The sequence below is a fragment of the Procambarus clarkii genome, chromosome 10 (assembly GCF_040958095.1).
Source record: "Procambarus clarkii isolate CNS0578487 chromosome 10, FALCON_Pclarkii_2.0, whole genome shotgun sequence".
Classification (NCBI taxonomy): Eukaryota; Metazoa; Arthropoda; class Malacostraca; order Decapoda; family Cambaridae; genus Procambarus; species Procambarus clarkii.
This window is the reverse complement of record NC_091159.1, coordinates 47,225,944-47,245,069: the sequence shown is the minus strand read 5'-3', so window position 1 is coordinate 47,245,069 and position 19,126 is coordinate 47,225,944. Positions and strand designations below refer to the sequence as shown.

At 41.1% G+C, this 19,126-nt stretch overlaps 1 protein-coding gene across 1 annotated transcript in view; it reads left to right on the top strand.

Moving 5' to 3' along the window:
* The first annotated feature begins 14,748 nt into the window (after nucleotides 1-14,748).
* The window catches only part of LOC123774107 (cystathionine gamma-lyase), a 24,523-nt gene continuing 20,145 nt past the window's right edge, over nucleotides 14,749-19,126 (top strand). The window contains exon 1 of the mRNA XM_045768238.2: nucleotides 14,749-14,886. The gene's annotated coding sequence lies outside the window, so the exon portion shown is untranslated. The remainder of the gene's footprint in view (nucleotides 14,887-19,126) is intronic.

The following is a 19,126-nucleotide window of genomic DNA, read 5'->3' as shown; positions in this document are numbered from 1 at the left end:
GTGGAGAGCTAGTGTCACAATTGATATGTTTGTCCTGCACACCGCCCCCCATCCAGTGGGCAGCGGTGGATAGGTTACAATCACTTAGTTACTACCTACAGTTAGCAAACTGGGGATATTTGGCTAAAATTTCTGGTAGTAGATCATTTTGAATGAAATATTTACACATTTTTGGAACAGTTGTTATAGAATTCTCTCTGAATTCACGTATCTTTTCGCACTCCATCACATAGTGACGGAGGGTGTGCGAATAATTTTGTTGACACAGTTTACATTTGGTCAGATCTACATCGGCAGATAATGAGAATTCCCAGAGATACTTGTAACCAAGTCTAAGCCGAGCAGTAGTAACTTCTAGAAGTCTGCTGATTTTATTGGATGAACCATAGATGTGTGGCTCCTCTTGCATGATAGTATGATGATAGATGGAATTACTGGTGTCGATTTCACTTTGCCTCAGATCTACAAGATCTTGTTGAAGTTCTCGGTGTACTGCTGCTCTCAGATTGCTCATTGACAATCCAAGGTTACACTCAACGGCTCCTTTAAAGGCAGATTCTTTGGCTAACTTATCAGCTCTATCATGCATTCGGAGGCCAACATGAGATGGAGTCCACATGAAACCATCTTCGTACCATCGCTCTGCTAAGAGCATCTTCATAGACTGAGGCCACCATCACCCACATAACCAGACCGGAAATGGCGATAATATACTACATAGTTTAATACACATCCTATAATACTAACCAATTAACAAACAACCGCTTTGTCTTATGAACCAAAAATAAATATTCGAACTGAAGCGCAACAAATTGCAAAAACACGAAACGTGAAATTATGTATGATCTCAAAATTCTAAATAAGACGTGTAAATTGACTCTGTGGAGACAGTCGCCACAGCATATTGAGGCATGGAAATTGACCAAAGGAGAATTTGAAATTCGGAGAATAACAAGTTCCTTGTATCAAACATTATGCAAATAATAAGTAATATATGATGTAGCCTCAAATATCCAATATATAAGTGGATAACACAATCAACGTAAATAATAATTAAACTCACTGAAAAAATAATAATTAAACTCACTGAAAAGAAAAATGCCAAATTAAATTTAAGAAATCGAATGGAATAGAACTATCAAGAGAAAGCGCCAAGCCATTACGACTATATAGCACTTGGAAGGGGTCAGGATAAGGATTTGGGATGGGACGGGGGGGAAAGGAATAGTTCCCAACCACTTGGACGGTTGGGGATTGAACGCCGACCTGCATGAAGCAAGACCCTCGCTCTACCGTCCAGCCCAAGTAGTTGGGAAACAAAACATTATTTAGATCCAATCCTTCTCCAACAAGGTTGGCGGGTGACTATGAAAACCTTAAATTTACACCATCTTTGAAGGAATGTTTGCAGCCGTAAATGGATCTATTTTATACTCCCCAGGACTAATATCTAACATATCATTATATTTGATTAGGTTCAATTTTAAAATGTTTCTAAAAATAAAGACGTTGCTAAAGACCGAACCGGAGATGTAATGGCTGGTAGGTTTTTGAATTTTACAATTCCTAGTATATACTTTGCAAGGAATTTGTATTCGGAATTATGTAGTCGGACAGCACGCAGGACTTGTGATCCTGTGGTCCTGGGTTTGATCCCAGGCGCCGGCGAGAAACAATGGGCAGAGTTTCTTTCACCCTATGCCCCTGTTACCTAGCAGTAAAGTAGGTACCTGGGTGTTAGTCAGCTGTCACGGGCTGCTTCCTGGGGGTGGAGGCCTGGTCGAGGACCGGGCCGCGGGGACACTAAAGCCCCGAAATCATCTCAAGATATACCATCGACATAGAGTGCCGCTGTTTGTATGTAATATGACTCTGGACACAGGCCTTCATGGGAGGGATTGTATATAGGTATTTGTAACAAGAGCAGTGTGGTCAAGGGAGGTTACGTAATTTGAGGCTTGGGGTGTACATGTGTCTGTACTCACCTAGTTGTGTTTACGGGGGTTGAGCTCTGGCACTTTGGTCCCGCCTCTCAACTGTCAATCAACTGATGTACAGATTCCTGAGCCTACTGGGCTCTATCATATCTACATTTGAAACTGTGTATGGAGTCAGCCTCCACCACATCACTGCCTAATGCATTCCATCTGTTAACTACTCTGACACTGAAAAAGTTCCTTCTAACGTCCCTGTGGCTCATTTGGGCACTCGGTTTCCACCTGTGTCCCCTTGTTTGCGTACCACTCGTGTTAAACAGTTATCCTTTTCAAGCCTGTCAATTCCTCTGAGAATTTTGTAGGTAGTGATCATGTCTCCCCTTACTCTTCTGTCTTCCAGTGTCGTGAGGTGCATTTTCCGCAGCCTTTCCTTATAATTCATGCCTCTTAGTTCTGGGATTAACCTAGTGGCATACCTCTGAATTTGTTCCAGCTTCGTCTTGTGCTTGACAAGGTACGGGCTCCATGCTGGGGCCGCATACTCCAGGATTGGTCTTACATATGTGGTATACAAGATTCTGAATGATTCCTTACATAAGAACATAAGAACATAAGAACAAAGGCAACTGCAGAAGGCCTATTGGCCCATACGAGGCAGCTCCTATTTATAACCACCCAATCCCACTCATATACTTGTCCAACCCGCGATTGAAACAATCGAGGGACCCCACCTCCAGCACGTTACGCGGTAATTGGTTCCACAAATCAACAACCCTGTTTCTGAACCAGTATTTACCCAAGTCTTTCCTAAATCTAAACGTATTTTTTAATCTAAATCTAAACCAAGTCCTTACACCTGTGAGGACAGTCTGTTGTTAGAGTGGGATTGTATGAGACAAACGATCGACTGTTGTTGGGTTGTGGTTTGATTTTGGTTAGTGTCACGGGTGATGGAGCACCTGTCCTCAGGCCAGGCATGTTAATGCACCAGTAGTCATCCAAGTCGCATTCATCAATTTTAAAAATACTGTACTGTATACTAAAATTTTTTTATTCTCATATACAAGTTAATATTGTTAATATTGTTATTATTATTAACAATAATATTGTTATATTTTAAAGTTCTGTGTACAGTTAGGCGTAGGTTATGTGTTTAGGTTCTGTTGGCGATAATTTGCATTACCACACAGGCACCACCATCACTATATACTGCTACAACCATCCCTATTTACTGCCAAAACTATCACCAGAACAACCACCATCACTATACAGAGCTACAACCACCCCTATATACTACCACAACCATCACCACACCCACCATCACTACCACTGCCAAAACCATACCGTCACCATCACTAATATTGTGACCTGGACTATCCTTATTAGTAGTGTGAGTGTGCGAGAGAAAGCTGCAGGAACACGCAAGCCATAGAACTGGGTTCTAGGTTAATTGAAACAACAAGAGACCCTAGAGCTGCCAGCTTCCTTTTCCAGCGCCTCAGCGTGGCGATACAGAGGTTAAATGCACACTGCATTCAGGGTTCCTGCCCGCCATCTGAGCAGCTGGAGGAACTCGACAACTTATAATAACCATCTTTGTACCCTATATGTAACTGCTTTTTTGTAACAAAGCTTAAATAAAACAAATATATATATATGTGTACATACAAAAGAATGGGGGTGGTAGGAGAAGAAAATATTAAAGTGTTCAGTGAGGATCCACAAGGTCTTCTCTGAATATTCCTTATTTTTCTTCATCCTCTCCAGATGATCTTCTAAATCATCTGGCTCTCGTCATTAACTAAAAATTTTGTTCTTATTGTTGTGTAATTGAAATGTTGCCTTATAAATGTGTTGTTATTCTGGTGAGAGCTTATTTACCTTCGCTATTTTCAGACATTTGTAAAGCTTTATCAGTGATAAGCAGTACAACCCGTCTACTAAAGTGTTGACACTTGTGGAGCAGGTGCTGTGAGTGGCCCTAATACACAGGTGTTCACTCACCCCCCACACCTGCAACTCTTGCACCAATATTCTGAACTGTATTCATTATGGTAATCGACATTATCAATAAAATCATTAAAAAATGTTTTCCTAGAGACCGTGAGGGAGCCTAGCGTGAGCTTACCGTTATGGCCGACTTCTCAGCCTTGTGGCGCTGGGCCATCATAAATATCTGAATTTTCAGTTGTGTTTCGTATTTGTTTACTTTTTACTCGGTTTACTTTTAATTAATTTTTAATTTTGCCCCGAGGGGCGAGTTTATTGTGCAGCATCACTCATCCTGTGAGTGGACACACCGCCGTACTAGCATGGACAACACTCCCCAATAGGAAGAAAACCGCGCTGGGTTGTTCATCCTGTCACTTGTACCCAGACACAGCTGGGACTTGCTTAACTGTCTCAAGTGAACAGCTTCTCAAACAAAAAGATTACATTTGTCAACCCTTAAAATCTTACGTTATCTTGCTGGTGCAAAATGGAGGAATATTTTAGTAACAGTATCTATATTTGACAAATAGTATTTTCCTAACTTAATGTTGGGGTTATTAATCTACACATATTTCTATTGACTCTTAGATATTCACACTCTCTCAGGTAGTGGTCAAGGCGGTGTCCGTCACTCACTACAGATTCTGTAACTCCGCTGCTCAACTGTTGTTTCCATTCTGAGTCTCCATGGATATTTGTATCCAAGACGGATTCATACTGTTACTGATTCCCTCCCGCGGCCACCTCCTCTTCGTCTATAATGATTGGGATTGCCAGCTGCAACCATGTTGTACCATCATATAGATTCACTGATTTGTTCTTCTATCCTCCTTTCCTCAGTAACCTTGTCACGGTGATGTTGCCTGACAATACCTCTAATTTGTAGAAGAGTCTTGAGTATGAAGTATTCAATATGGTCTCCTTCAGCAGCCAGCACATCTGCTCGTTCATTCCCACATATTCCAACATGGGAGGGGATCCACAGAAATTTGACGACTCTTCCCTGATTGGTTAGTACTCTCACAGCTCTCTTGATCTCAGCGACTGTCGCAAGATTTTCTGCCCGATTTTTACTAAGGCTTTGTAGTGCTGCTTTTGAATCAGTGGAGATCACTGCACCGTTAGTGTTCAGTTCAAGGACTCTCAACGCCATAACAATGGCAGTTAGCTCTGCTTGCGTTGAAGAGGCAGAGTTCTCAATACGGATTTTTTCTTCATTTCGTATTAAAAAGCATTATTCCTAATTACAGTGTGTGCTTCTCCAGCCCTGCCATTGACAGGATTAGATGACCCATCAGTGTAAATTTGATCTAATTCATTTCCACTTTCTTTATCAAATTCCCTCAAGATACTTGTGCCTCATTTCTTGTGGTATCATGTTAAACTTTTTGGTTATCTCGTTGATAATAATCCTACATGGGTCATCCTCCCAGGGACGTAACCTCTCTACAGGCAGGAGGTCACGGGCTTGCTTAAGCAGGTGAAGTTCATGGAGGGAGTAGACTGATCTGTGATGCCATTTATTTACACACAGAAATCACAATTGCATGATGCATCAAACGGACAAGCGCAAGTGCATGACACGAGTCTGATAGGTCTGTGATTGCCAGGGTTGTTTGTTGGGTATCGGTGTGGGAACAATTATTGGGGGTTTCCATTGTGTAGGCAACACAATGCCTCACCAAATCAGATATGACTTATTAAACAGGTGGAGTAGTGGATTCCCCAGACACTTCACACAACAGACCACGGGCGGGTCCCCGGGAATGTTGGTCCTCGGAACATTCAAAAGAAAAAAGTAACCACAAGATAAGGTAATCTTCCCCAGAGGCGATAGATTTCCAAACCTTCATTGTCATTAATACATCATCCCGGGCAATGTCTTTGCAAGCAGCCCATCCTTTTGAAATAACAATAATATTAACTGTTTGGTGGAAAGTACCATTTCTGTTCTGGGAGAAAAACTCGCGCCTAGTGTGGGGGGTACTTATTTATTATATATAAGGGATTTAATACAGATTTATGTAATAAAGTATAAATTATTAAAATATTATTCTATTATAAATTATAAAATATAATTAGTTGTAAATACCTCATTTTTGAATAAGTATTACAACCGTAACTGATAGTAGTTACATAGAAATAACTATAGAATGCAAGTATAAGTATTGCATAAGTAAATGTAATTATATAATTCTTGCTAAGTATGTAGGTAAGTATTACCTAGTATGTAAGTATAACAGTCCATTAGTATAAAAGAATACTTACATTTTTCTCCGTTTAATGTTTGGGGTTCCGGTGGATCACCCTTCTCCCTTCCCCCCCCCCCTCCCCATGAATGTCGCTGGGTGAGAATTCAAATTCAAAATTCAAATGTGTATTCAGGTAAAGTACACACATACAAGGGGTGATACAAATATTGTGATACAAATGTTAGGAATAGAATTCCTAACACTGATGTGTCCGAATTCAACTCTAACCTTGGAGATCTAATACTAGATAACAGACTGAACAAAAACCATCTAATTATCGCAGGGGACTTTATTATTGACCTCTGCGAGCCTGAAAACCCCTACTGCTGCTAGTTTTCTCAACTGTATGAATTCCAGCTTCCTCATACCCTTAATCACTAGACCTACTAGAATCACTGATAGTACTGCCACGACTCTAGATCACATCTGGACCAACATAACCTCTCCGCTTACTTCAGGTATAATCACCGATAGCACTACAGACCATTACCCCACATTTCTCTTAACTAACATTAACAAACCACCTCTAGAGACAAGGGAGATAAGCTTTAGGCTGCACAATGAAACTGCTATAGGCAATTTTATAGCTGCTGCTGCTAATGTCAACTGGGAGTCTGAATTAGGTAACATAGGGGACATCAACCTAGCAGTGCAATCATTTCTTCAAAACACTCTCAGCCTTTATAACACCCACTGTTCTATGCTAACGAAACAAGTCACAACCAAAAGGCTAAACAATCCTTGGCTTACAAAGGGAATACTTAAATCCATTAATAAAAAACATGACCTTGAGAAGCAGTATAGGTTAGGAACCGTCTCCAAAGAATTTTCAAAGAATAACTCGTTATTGCTATCTAAAATAATTAGAAGAGCCAAAACTAAATACTACGAAGATAAATTTACCCAAACAAAGGGCAACATTAAGAAAACATGGAGCAGAATTTCACAAATATTGGGATCAAAGAAGATTTTAAATAACAAACCAATACGCCTGTCTAATAAAGATAGTCAGCTTACAGCCTCTGATACTGCTATTGAGTTCAATAGGTTCTTCTCTTCCATTGGGTCATCCCTTGCAAAAGATATTCCACAACTACTATCCACAGTCTCTGTACCTAACGCCTGCAAATTCCACTGATGTTAATGAGATAATCCTTTCCCTTAAAACCAAGTCTAGTGCCCTTGAGGAGATACCAACTTTAATTTACAAAAAAAGCCTCCAGATCTTTAGCTCCTGCTATTGCATTGCTCTTCAACAAGTCACTTGAACTCCAAACCTTTCCAGATATTCTAAAAAAAAAGCGAGAGTAACGCCTGTCCACAAATGTGGTGATCTCACAGATGTTAACAACTACAGACCTATATCAATCCTGCCAAACTTGTCAAAAATATTTGAAAAACTAATCTATAAGCAGCTTTACTCATATCTAGCCAAACACAATATACTTAGCTCTTGCCAATATGGCTTCAGACCCAAAAACATCACTAACGATGCACTTATTAGTATGATTAACTTGATACATGCAGTTCTTGATAAAAATGAGTTCCCTGTTGGGTTATTTGTGGACCTGCGTAAGGCTTTTGACACTGTTAACCACCAAAACCTTCTTCTTAAATTACAACATTATGGAGTCAGAGGTCACTCCCTGCAGTACCTTAAGTCTTACCTTACTGACAGGCTCCAATATGTTTCTGTGAATAATTCCATTTCTCCCACCCTACCCATCAACATTGGTGTTCCTCAGGGCAGCATACTTGGCCCTCTCCTCTTTCTCATCTACATTAATGACCTTCCAAATGCCTCCCAACACCTCAAACCAATTCTATTTGCTGACGACACAACCTTCATTTACTCCAGTCCTGACCCCCTTGCTCTAAATGCCACAGTGAATACTGAGCTAAATAAAGTCCATCTTTGGCTAACTACCAACACACACTCACCCTTAACATTGACAAAACTTTCTTTATTTTCTTTGGCAATAAATCCTCAAATCAAATAAATCTCAGGATACACAATACCCAAATTCGTAATAATGTAGATGGCAAATTCCTTGGCGTTCTCACTGACCACAAGCTGAATTTCCAGGGACACATTCTAAATATATCAAAAAAAGTTTCAAAAACTGTGGGCATTCTTTCTAAGATCAGATATTATGTACCACGCCCTGCCCTGGTGACACTCTATTACTCTCTCATCTATCCTTATCTCTACTATGGTATTTGTGCTTGGGGTTCTACTACCCAAAATCATTTACGTCCTCTAATTACTCAACACAAAGCTGCTGTTAGGACAATATCTAACTCTGGCCCCAGACATCACTCGGTACCCCTACTCAAATCTCTGAATATGTTAGATATTAAGTCACTGCACATCCTCTCATGTGTATTATACATATATAAAACGCTGAACTGTAATGCCAATCCTGACCTCAAAAGCTTCATTGAAGGTTGTAACAGGTCCCATGAGCACCACACAAGAAATAAATACAGTTTTGATATTCCAAGAGTACGACTCTAGAAATCAAACTAGAAATGCTCTACAAATCAAGGGAGCCAGAATGTGGAATGACCTTCCCAACCATGTTAGACTGTACCTCTCTCAACCAGTTTAAGATAAAAACTAAGCACTACCTAATTAACTCCAAGTAACCTACCTTACCTCTTTAATGCCAACACTGTCTGCTATTTTTAAACAACGCTGTTTGTCGACCAAATGTATTTTTTTCCTGTTTTTCTGCCATGTTCCCCGCTTTTTTATTTTTATATTTCATCAACACATTTTATACTCTAATCTCAGTTAGTATTAAGTTATTCAGATTCAGATTCAGATGTTTATTCAGGTAAGGTATATACATACAAGTGATGTTACATTAATGGATTGATATATAGATAGAGCTAGTACATACAATGCCTAAAGCCACTATTACGCAATGCGTTTCGGGCAAGAAAAACATTAATATCTAGAACTTAATACTAATTGAGCATAAAGAATAAAAAGTGTTGAGAACAAATACAAATAAAGATAAAAAAAGGGGGAACATGACTGAAAAAGCAGCACAAATACAATAGGTTGACAAACAGTGTTGATTAAAAAAAAAAAAAAAGAAAATAACAGACATGGGTTGACAATAGAGGAGTGAGGTAGATTACAAGGAATTTATTAGGTAGTGTTTAGTTTTTATCTTAAACTGGTTGAGAGAGGTACAATCTTTAACATGGTTGGGAAGGTCATTCCACATTCTGGGCCCCTTGATTTGCAGAGCATTTCTAGTTTGATTAAGACGTACTCTAGGAATATCAAAACTGTATTTATTTCTGGTGTGGTGCTCATGGGTTCTGTTACAACCTTCTATGAAGCTTTTAAGATCAGGATTGGCATTATAGTTTAGCGTTTTATATATGTATAATACACATGAGAGAATGTGCAGTGACTTAATATCTAACATATTCAGAGATTTGAGTAGGGGTACCGAGTGATGTCTGGGGCCAGAGTTGGATATTGTTCTAATAGCAGCTTTGTGTTGGGTAATTAGAGGACGTAAGTGATTTTGGGTAGTAGAACCCCAAGCAGAAATACCATAGTTGAGATAAGGATAGATAAGGGAGTAATAGAGAGTCACCAGGGCAGGGCGTGGTACATAATATCTGATCTTAGAAAGAATGCCCACAGTTTTTGAAACTTTTTTTGATATATTTAGAATGTGTCCCTGGAAATTCAGCTTGTGGTCAATGAGAATGCCAAGGAATTTGCCATCTAATTTGTTACAAATTTTGGTATTGTTTATTTTGAGATTTATTTGATTAGAGGATTTATTGCCAAACAGAATATAGAAAGTTTTGTCAATGTTAAGGGTGAGTTTGTTGGCAGTTAGCCAAAGATGGACTTTATTTAGCTCAGTATTTACTGTGGCATTTAGAGCAAGAGGGTCAGGACTGGAGTAAATGAAGGTTGTGTCGTCAGCAAATAGAATTGGTTTGAGGTGTTGGGAGGCATTTGGAAGGTCATTAATGTAGATGAGAAAGAGGAGAGGGCCAAGTATGCTGCCCTGGGGAACACCAATGTTGATGGGTAGGGTGGGAGAAATTGTATTATTCACAGAAACATATTGGAGCCTGTCAGTAAGGTAGGACTCGAGGTATTGTAGGGAGTGTCCTCTGACTCCATAATGATGTAATTTAAGAAGAAGGTTATGGTGGTTGACAGTATCAAAAGCTTTACGCAGGTCCACAAATAACCCAACAGGGAACTCCTTTTTATCAAGAGCTGTATGAATCGAGTTAAGCATACTAGTCTTTAGTGTTTTTCCTGCCCGAAACAATTTGCGTAATAGTGGCTTTAGGCATTGTATGTACTAGCTCTATCTATAAATCCATCAATATTTGTATCACACCTTGTATGTATGTACTTTACCTGAATAAACATTTGAATTTGAATTTTGTGAGAGCCAGTACGACGCATGACGTGCGGCAGATGTCTCGGGCGGCGGACGGGTTTTTTTTGCTTGTGAAGCGGGCGGCGCCTTGAGGTGTACAGAGGTCGTGACCTTCCCTGACCTTGTTTAAGTACCCCCACTTGCTTGCCGCAAGGCGCTGTGCATATGTTTTTCTCCCCCCAGAAAATCCACCGCTTTCGTGCATTTAGTGTTCATATATAGAGTGATGGACCACCAGTAAACCACTTATAGATAAACCGACTGATATGTGACGACTTATACTGAATTTTGTAACTAGCTCATCAAGATTGTAACTTGCTTAGCTAAATGAACTGTAGGGTTCAGTCCCTGAGCCCATTATGTGCCTCTGTAACCCTCTCCACTACCGCCCACAAGATGGGTATGGGGTGCATAATAAATGAACTAAACTAAACTGATATTGTGTGTGTTAGACACAATAAAACCAGACACGATAAGATTTCATCTGTTTATAGGACTAGCTTCACACTACCTCTGAAGCACACTGTGCTTGTATGAGGTCAGTGCTGCGTGAACCACGCCGGCGACAACACTGTTGTTGTTGTCCTCAAGACGGAGCCAAGTAAACATGCCCACATTCTTGTACTCTCGCCTGTCCCAGCCTCCCCCCTAAACCACAACACTCCTCCCATGACAACATTCTTGTACTCTCGCCTCTCCCAGCCTCCCCCCTAAACCACAACACTCCTCCCATGCCAACATTCCCCCTAACCGGTTCCGCCCCCCTCAAGAACCCCCCCCCTTCCCGTAAACCTCGTCTCTCCACCTGTCCCATCAACCGTCTAGTTCGACTGTTTCTTTCTCAGTATTTATTATATCAAATATAATTCCCCCCATGCACTCGGGTTCTGTCAGCAAGCTATTCTACCTCTTCGCCTTTACTTCAGTACATACAGAAATCACAATAGCGTGATATATCAAATGAATAAATCCACATGGATTCAAATTCAATCCCGGTTGCAATTCTTTTGACCATGTCGTGGCTCAGTTGATTAAGGAGCGTCTGGGATCATCCTGGACGTAAGTTCGAACCTTCATCACGGTCTTTGTGGGTGTATTCATTTGATATATCACGCTATTGTGATTTCTGGGTGTATGATAATTAGACTCATCTAGATGATTCGCCGGAGTCAATCTTGAGATGATTTCAGGGCTTTTAGTGTCCCCGCGGCCCGGTCCTCGACCAGGCCTCCACCCCCAGGAAGCAGCCCGTGACAGCTGACTAACACCCAGGTACCTATTTTACTGCTAGGTAACAGGGGCATAGGGTGAAAGAAACTCTGCCCATTGTTTCTCGCCGGCGCCTGGGATCGAACCCCGGACCACAGGATCACAAGTCCAGCGTGCTGTCCGCTCGGCCGACCAGCTACCTACGGCCGTCAAAGAGGTAGATTGAATGCCAATTGGGAATAAATATATGAGGAATACTAAAGAAACTTACATTGCTTGCATTTCACCCTTTTATACTGCTAGGCAATATAAAAGAAACAATTAAGATACTGCCAAATGGAACGTCTTAAATAACATCTATATATGCATATATAGTTCCCGTGGCAAGTACCGTCACTCGCCCGGCGCTTCGCGAGCGCTTTTCCCTGGGTTCATTGAGCACTCAGCTTCCACGTGTCTTAATGTGCGTATAGCACACATGTTACATAATCCATCCAAGTTCAAGTTCAAGTATGTTTATTGAGACAAGAAAAAAATACATCTCAAAGGGATAGAGTAGCTTAGGCTATTTCTACCCCCCCCCCATCCTGTCTACCCATAATCCGTCCTTGTCTACTCTGTAGCATACGATTATGTTACGTTGTTGGGTAGATTAGATACACAGTGTTTTGTGAGTTTCATATTTATTTAGTAGTCCTGGATACAGCAGTGTCGTAGACGTTGAGACGGAGCTTGGAGCAGAGCACAGAGCTGACTGTGGCCGGATTCGCGGAGCTCTATGCAGGAGAGCGTGGCGGCTCGATGGGGAATGGTGAGTGTCTAAACTCGATGGGGAATGGTGAGTGTCTAAACTCGATGGGGAATGGTGAGTGTCTAAACTCGATGGGGAATGAGAGCGTTGTAGCTCGTTGAGGCCGTAGCCTGCTGTCAGCTCTGTGTCGAAGCTGTAGTGTCTTGGGGTCGATTAGAACTGTACATGCCGAGTGCTACATTCTTGAGGTTGAAGATGTGTGGTAAATCCAAAGCGTCTGTACTGAAGTTAACTGAATCACTTTGGAAATTGTACCGTTGGTTATTTGATTTTTTATTGATAAAGATTAAGCCACCCAAGAGGTGGCACGGGCATGAATAGCCCATAAGTTGGCAATTCGCTTCTCGATGCTTATATTATTTGACTACACCTCAGCTTCCTCCCATAGGATGGAAAGAATGTTACCTGTAATTAGGGAAAAGATTATAGCTTCACAATTAGTGCTAATTGAGTTTGTCATTAATGTAATGAGAGGTTAGAGTGAGTATATTGTTTACTCGCTACAGCCCTGTCAATTCACCTGAGAATTTTCTATGTGGTGATCATGTCTCCCCGAACTCTTCTGTTTTCCAGCGACATGAGGTGTAGTTCACGCAGCCTTTCCTCATAATTCATGCCTCTTAGTTCTGGGACTAGCCTAGTGGAATACCTCTGAATTTTTTCCAGCTTCGTCTTGTGCTTGACAAGGTACGGGCTCCATGCTGGGGCCGCATACTCCTGGATTGGTCTTACATATGTGGTATACAAAGTTCTGAAAGATTCCTTACCCAGGTTTCTGAAGGTAGTTCTGATGTTATAGTCAGCCTCACATACGGCACTGATGTTATTCTTTTGATGTGGGCTTCAGGAGACAGGTTTGGCGTGATATCAATTCCGTTTCATGAAGGACTTTATCTCTCATTCGGAATCCAGTGTCTGACCTCCTATTTCCTTTGCCTAGTTTCATTACCTTACATTTACTTGGGTGGAATTTTAGTAGCCATTTGTTCGACCATTCTTTCAGTTTGTCTAGGTCGTTCCTCTAGGAGATCATTTACATATATATATCAGGAACAGTATAGGTCCAAGGACTGATCTCTGTGGGACTCCACTGGTGACGCCGCGCCACTCCACCCCTCACCCCTCACCGTGACTCGCTGTCTTCTGTTGCACAGGTACTCCCTTATCCAATGAAATATCTTCCCTTTCACTCCTGCCTGCATCTCCAGCTTGTGCACTATAGTCTCTTATTTGGTACTGTGTCAAAGGTTTTCTGACAGTCCAAAAATATGCAGTCTGCCCACCCAGCAGTGAATGGGTACACGGTTGTTAAACTATTTAGTGGGTCGTATTCTGGGGAAAACTAAGATTAAGGACCTGCCCGAAACGCCATGAGTGCTAGTGGCCTTACAATAATGTAAGAACTCTTGTAAGTAAATAAAAAGTAAGTACTTACTGTAATTGTAAGAATCTAAGTACATAAAAAATATATATTTACCTACCTGAATTTACCTGAGGGCGACTAATAATAATGGCCTCGACGAGGACAGGAAGCTGGCGGCTTGTCAATGGTCTCCCCCTAATATATATTTAGAGCAATACATGTCGTCGCCCACTCACTTTACATGCACATCTTGCCCATTCATTTATGATTTTTATGTTTGTGTAAATATGAAGTTGAATTAATTTTGTGGTAATGGGTCTTTGTTACAACTTATTAAACTTTTCTTCTGCCGGACATCCCAAAATTTCATCATCTACCATGTTGATGATATGTACGATAATTATAAAAATAGACGACATACCTGGAACTACACAATATAATTATACCGCTCTTTTTACGATTTGGTCGCTTGCCTTTATAAACAATCTTTAATAATTAACAAAAAGACTATAATATGATCATCAGACCTTCAAATAGCGCAACACAAGTCTAATGTATTTAGTTTAAAGCAAAGTCCTGCCCGAAACGCTTTGCGTAATAGTGGCTTTAGGCATTGTATGTACTAGCTCTATCTATAAATCCATCAATATTTGTATCACACCTTGTATGTATGTACTTTACCTGAATAAACTTTTGAATTTGAATTTGAAATTGGGAGTTTGTTCACATGAAGTACAAGAAGTGAGTGCGGCGGTACGAGAGTGTGGGGAGCCAGGCGTGGCAGTCAGCTGGTGCCGGGCTCCCGGGCTGCCTCAGACGACATCCACCAGCGGGGAGGACTGGACGTTGCTGTAGCTGCTCCTGCTTTTTCTCTAGTTTTATTTTCAAGGTGACTATAGTTTAGTGTTTTATATTTGTAAACCTCATGCCACTTACAGCCGGCTTTCCATTCGATGGCACGCTATTTATTTGTGCGTGTGAGAGTATTGCGAGCACAAGCAGAGGAGACGGACTAATATACTGAGGGCGAGAACGGCTTAAAGCAATACAACACCTGTTTTATCTCAGCTGTTGGATGTTGAAGTGAATTTATTAAACAGTTTATGAACCTTAATGTTATATTGATTAAATGCGTATTTTGTGATGGTGTTGTGGAGACTTAAGGTGATATGTAGGAAAAATTTGGTAGAGTTTGACCTGGTGGAGACGACCGTATCTCGTCTCTTGGTATAAGCTTCATAGTTGTGTGTATAAAGACTAAAGTCAATCAACTTTTTAAGTTCTAGTAAGTTTGAGGCAATGAAATAATCTCAAAATGATAGAATAGTTTATTTCTACCCTCGTGTATTTAAGGTCCTTCAAGGGGCTCACAAATCCATTGGGTACACTAATATTAATCTTTATTTTACTTTTCTCATTCCAATAGTAATCACATGGGTTTATTGTTGAGAATTTAAGTGACCTTGAATAACAGTATGATTGATTGGTCGAATAATTATGGTAATGGCTTCTGATTGGTGGAGGAGTGAGATGATTTGCCTCCCAATTGGGCAAGACGTGGCGTGTTGTGGCTGGTGATTGGCTGGTGGCGGGGGCCTGGCCTGGCGCGCCTCGTCACGGTGAGAGAGTACCATGACTCTCCCTCCCTCACCCACCTAGTTGTGCTGGCGGGGGTTGAGCTCTGGCTCTCGGCCCGCCTCTCGGTCCGCCTCTCAACTGTCATCTGACTTTTCCCTTTCCCCTACATCTCCCCCCCATCCACCCCACCCCAGGAAGCAGCCCATAACAGCTGTCTTAACTACCAGGTACCTATTTATTGCTAGGTGAACACGGGCATCAGGGTGAAACTGCCCATTGGTTTTCCCCGAACGAATCGAGCCCCTAAGACTACAAATCCAGAGTGCTGTTCACTCCGCCGTCGGGCTCCTGTGGTGTACTCGCCTAGTTGTGTTTGCGGGGGTTGAGCTCTGGCTCTTTGGTCCCGCCTCTCAACTGTCAATCAACTGATGTACAGATTCCTGAGCATATTGGGCTCTATCATATCTACATTTGAAACTGTGTGTGGAGTCAGCCTCCACCACAACACTACTTAATGCATTCCATTTGTTAACTACTCTGACACTGAAAAAATTCTTTCTAACGTCTCTGTGGCTCATCTGGGTACTAAGTTTCCACCTGTGTCCCCTTGTTCGTGTTCCACCCGTGCTAAAGAGTTTGTCTTTGTCCACCCTGTCAATTCCTGGTGCCACCTGGTGTGGTGGCTGCCACATGATACTGGCTGGATAGTTAGGTTGTGGGCGTTCTACACCCCAAGCCCGGCCTGAGGCCGGGCTTGAGTAATGAGCTTGGTCCAACAGGCTGTTGCTTCACATGCTGTGGAAATGCACTTAAGTTGTAACTAGGTCAAGACGTAAATTGTTTAGTTTAAAAAAAATGCAAGAGTGGTAAGCAAGAGTGCAAGAAAAATGACAGGTTGGATAACAAGAACTTTTCACACTAGAGATGCTATACCGATGATACTTTTCAAAACGCTTGTGCTCTCTAGAGTACTGCTGCACAATGACAGCACCTTTCAAAGCTGGAGAAATTGCTGACCTGGAGAGCGTGCAGAGATCCTTTACTGCTAGAATCCACTCGGTAAAACATCTAAACTATTGGGACCGACTAAAGAGCCTAAAACTGTACTCCCTTGAGCGCAGGCGGGAGAGGTACATAATAATCTACACGTGGAAAATATTAGAGGGGCTGGTCCCAAACCTGCACACAGAAATAACATCACATGAGACCAGAAGACATGGCAGGATGTGCAGAATACCCCCGTTGAAAAACAGAGGTGCAACTGGTACTCTGAGAGAGAACTCTTATCAACATCAGAGGTCCGAGACTGTTCAACACGCTTACACTACACATAAGGGGCATAACTGGCCGACCCCTCACAGTGTTCAAGAGAACTGGATAAGCACCTCCAAAGGATACCTGATCAACCAGGCTGTGACTCATACGTCAGGCTGTGAGCAGCCGCGTCCAACAGCCTGGTTGATCAGTCCGGCAACCAGGAGGCCTGGTCGACGACCGGGCCGCGGGGACGCTAAGCCCCGGAAGCACCTCAAGGTAACCTCAAGGTAAGGTGGTGCAAGTTCATAAAGGAGGCGAGATAGCTGACATAAACATAGACCAATATCAAATCTACCTATACTTTTTTTATATATACAGTGTGGGGAGAATTTCTCCCAGCAGGAATATTTATTTTTATTTTAATTTATTAGTTAAAAGGACTAAGATTATCCTGCTAGTTTTCCTCAACTTTGTGGGGGGGGGGGGGGGTTAATACACATAGCCTATCAGTCAAAATTTATCAACTAATAGAAATTTGCTATGATTGTTAGTCTACTAATTAATAATGGATTAGAGAAAATACAGCTTAGCTGTTATGTAGTGTATAGCCTGGTAATAGGCAAGAGATGCTCCTCAGTCAAGTGGCTTGATACTCATGGTAAAGGCCTTAATGGTGACTCAAGTTGCCTTGTGTTGCACCAGGTTAAAATGTTGTTTTCCTTCTCCTTGTCTCCACCTGCCAAATAATGACACAGTAATAATCTGCTACTAATGTATTCGATATATAACAAGGACAGAAGAATGTTTGCTGGAATAATTCTTACCTGTTCAGAGCAGAAAGGTTATAGAGTAGGGTGGGTAGCGCTACTCTATAACCGGTCAGTTTATTAGTTTAAGTGATCACTATACTTATCTATTAACTAGAAATATTACTCTTCCTTTGATTAGTGAGGTTCATGTCAATAACAGGAGGCGTTGGAGTTCCACAACACTATGATTTCACAGGAAGATTAGATAACTCCCACTAGTGTGTTCGTGGGCTAAGCTGCTGCTCTGTGTTGGCATCTCTAGGTACAATGGCATCTTTCCCCACCAGCTTTGGATGCATCTGCCAGCATGGTTTTAAATTTATCATTATTGACTTATGAAAGTAGACCTTGGGTTTGTTTGCGATTTAGTTAAATCCAATCCTCGAATACTTCATCATACTGTGTTTAATTCCCCGGCTAGTGTTTTAAAGATACTAGTACGTGTTATTGATAAATAAATATTCAGGTGACGTGGCAAATGTTCCACTTTCTCTGAGAAACCATGAAACCCATATTTTTTTTTATTGTTTCACTTAAGGAAATTAATGGTTAGCAGGATTAGTAATTTGCCTAACATGACAGAATTTGCTTGGTGTGTTAAGGGGTTAGTATTGTGGAAATTTCCAACACAGTTCTTAACCAACTTTGTAAAATTCAACACAAGTCCCTGCCAGCATCCATTCCCAAAGAATACCAATGATGCCATTATTAGTCTGCCTAATATAATCTATCACAGCCCTTGACAAAAAGAGTTCCAAATTGTCCTCTTCATTGACCTGAGACAGGCCTTTGATACCATAAACCATAACTACCTCTTACTTAAGCTTCGCTACTATGGTACAAGGCCTTGCTCTGGACTGTGTATATATATATATATATATATATATATTTTTATTTTATTTATATACAGTATACATACAAGTTATTACATTATTGTACAGCCACTGGCACGCATAGCATTTCAGGTAAGTCCTAATCCTAATATTCATTCCTATCTCAGTGACACGGACACAATATGTAACCATCAGTAGCATAGCCTCCATTGCCTCCAACTCGACCATTGACAGTAGGGGTGCCACAGGGCAGCATCTTGGGACTTCTCCTATTTCTTATATACATCAATGATTTGCCAAATGTTTCTAACATTCTTAAACATATACTATTTGCTGACAATACTACCTTCATCTATTCTAACCCCAACCCCCACACACTAAATAATATTTTCAACAATGAATTTAAGAGTCCACTTAGGGATGTCAACCAACAAACTTACACTAAACATAGAAACGACCTACTACATTTTATTTGGAGTAAATCATCAAATTCAACTTCAGATAGACAATGTTTACATTACCAATAAAAATGAGGGAAAGTTCTTTGGCCTATACATAGAGACTGAACTTTCAGCAGCCACATACACATCGCAAAAAGTCTCAAACGGTCGGTATACTTTCTAAAATCAGATATTATGTTCCCCACTCTGCT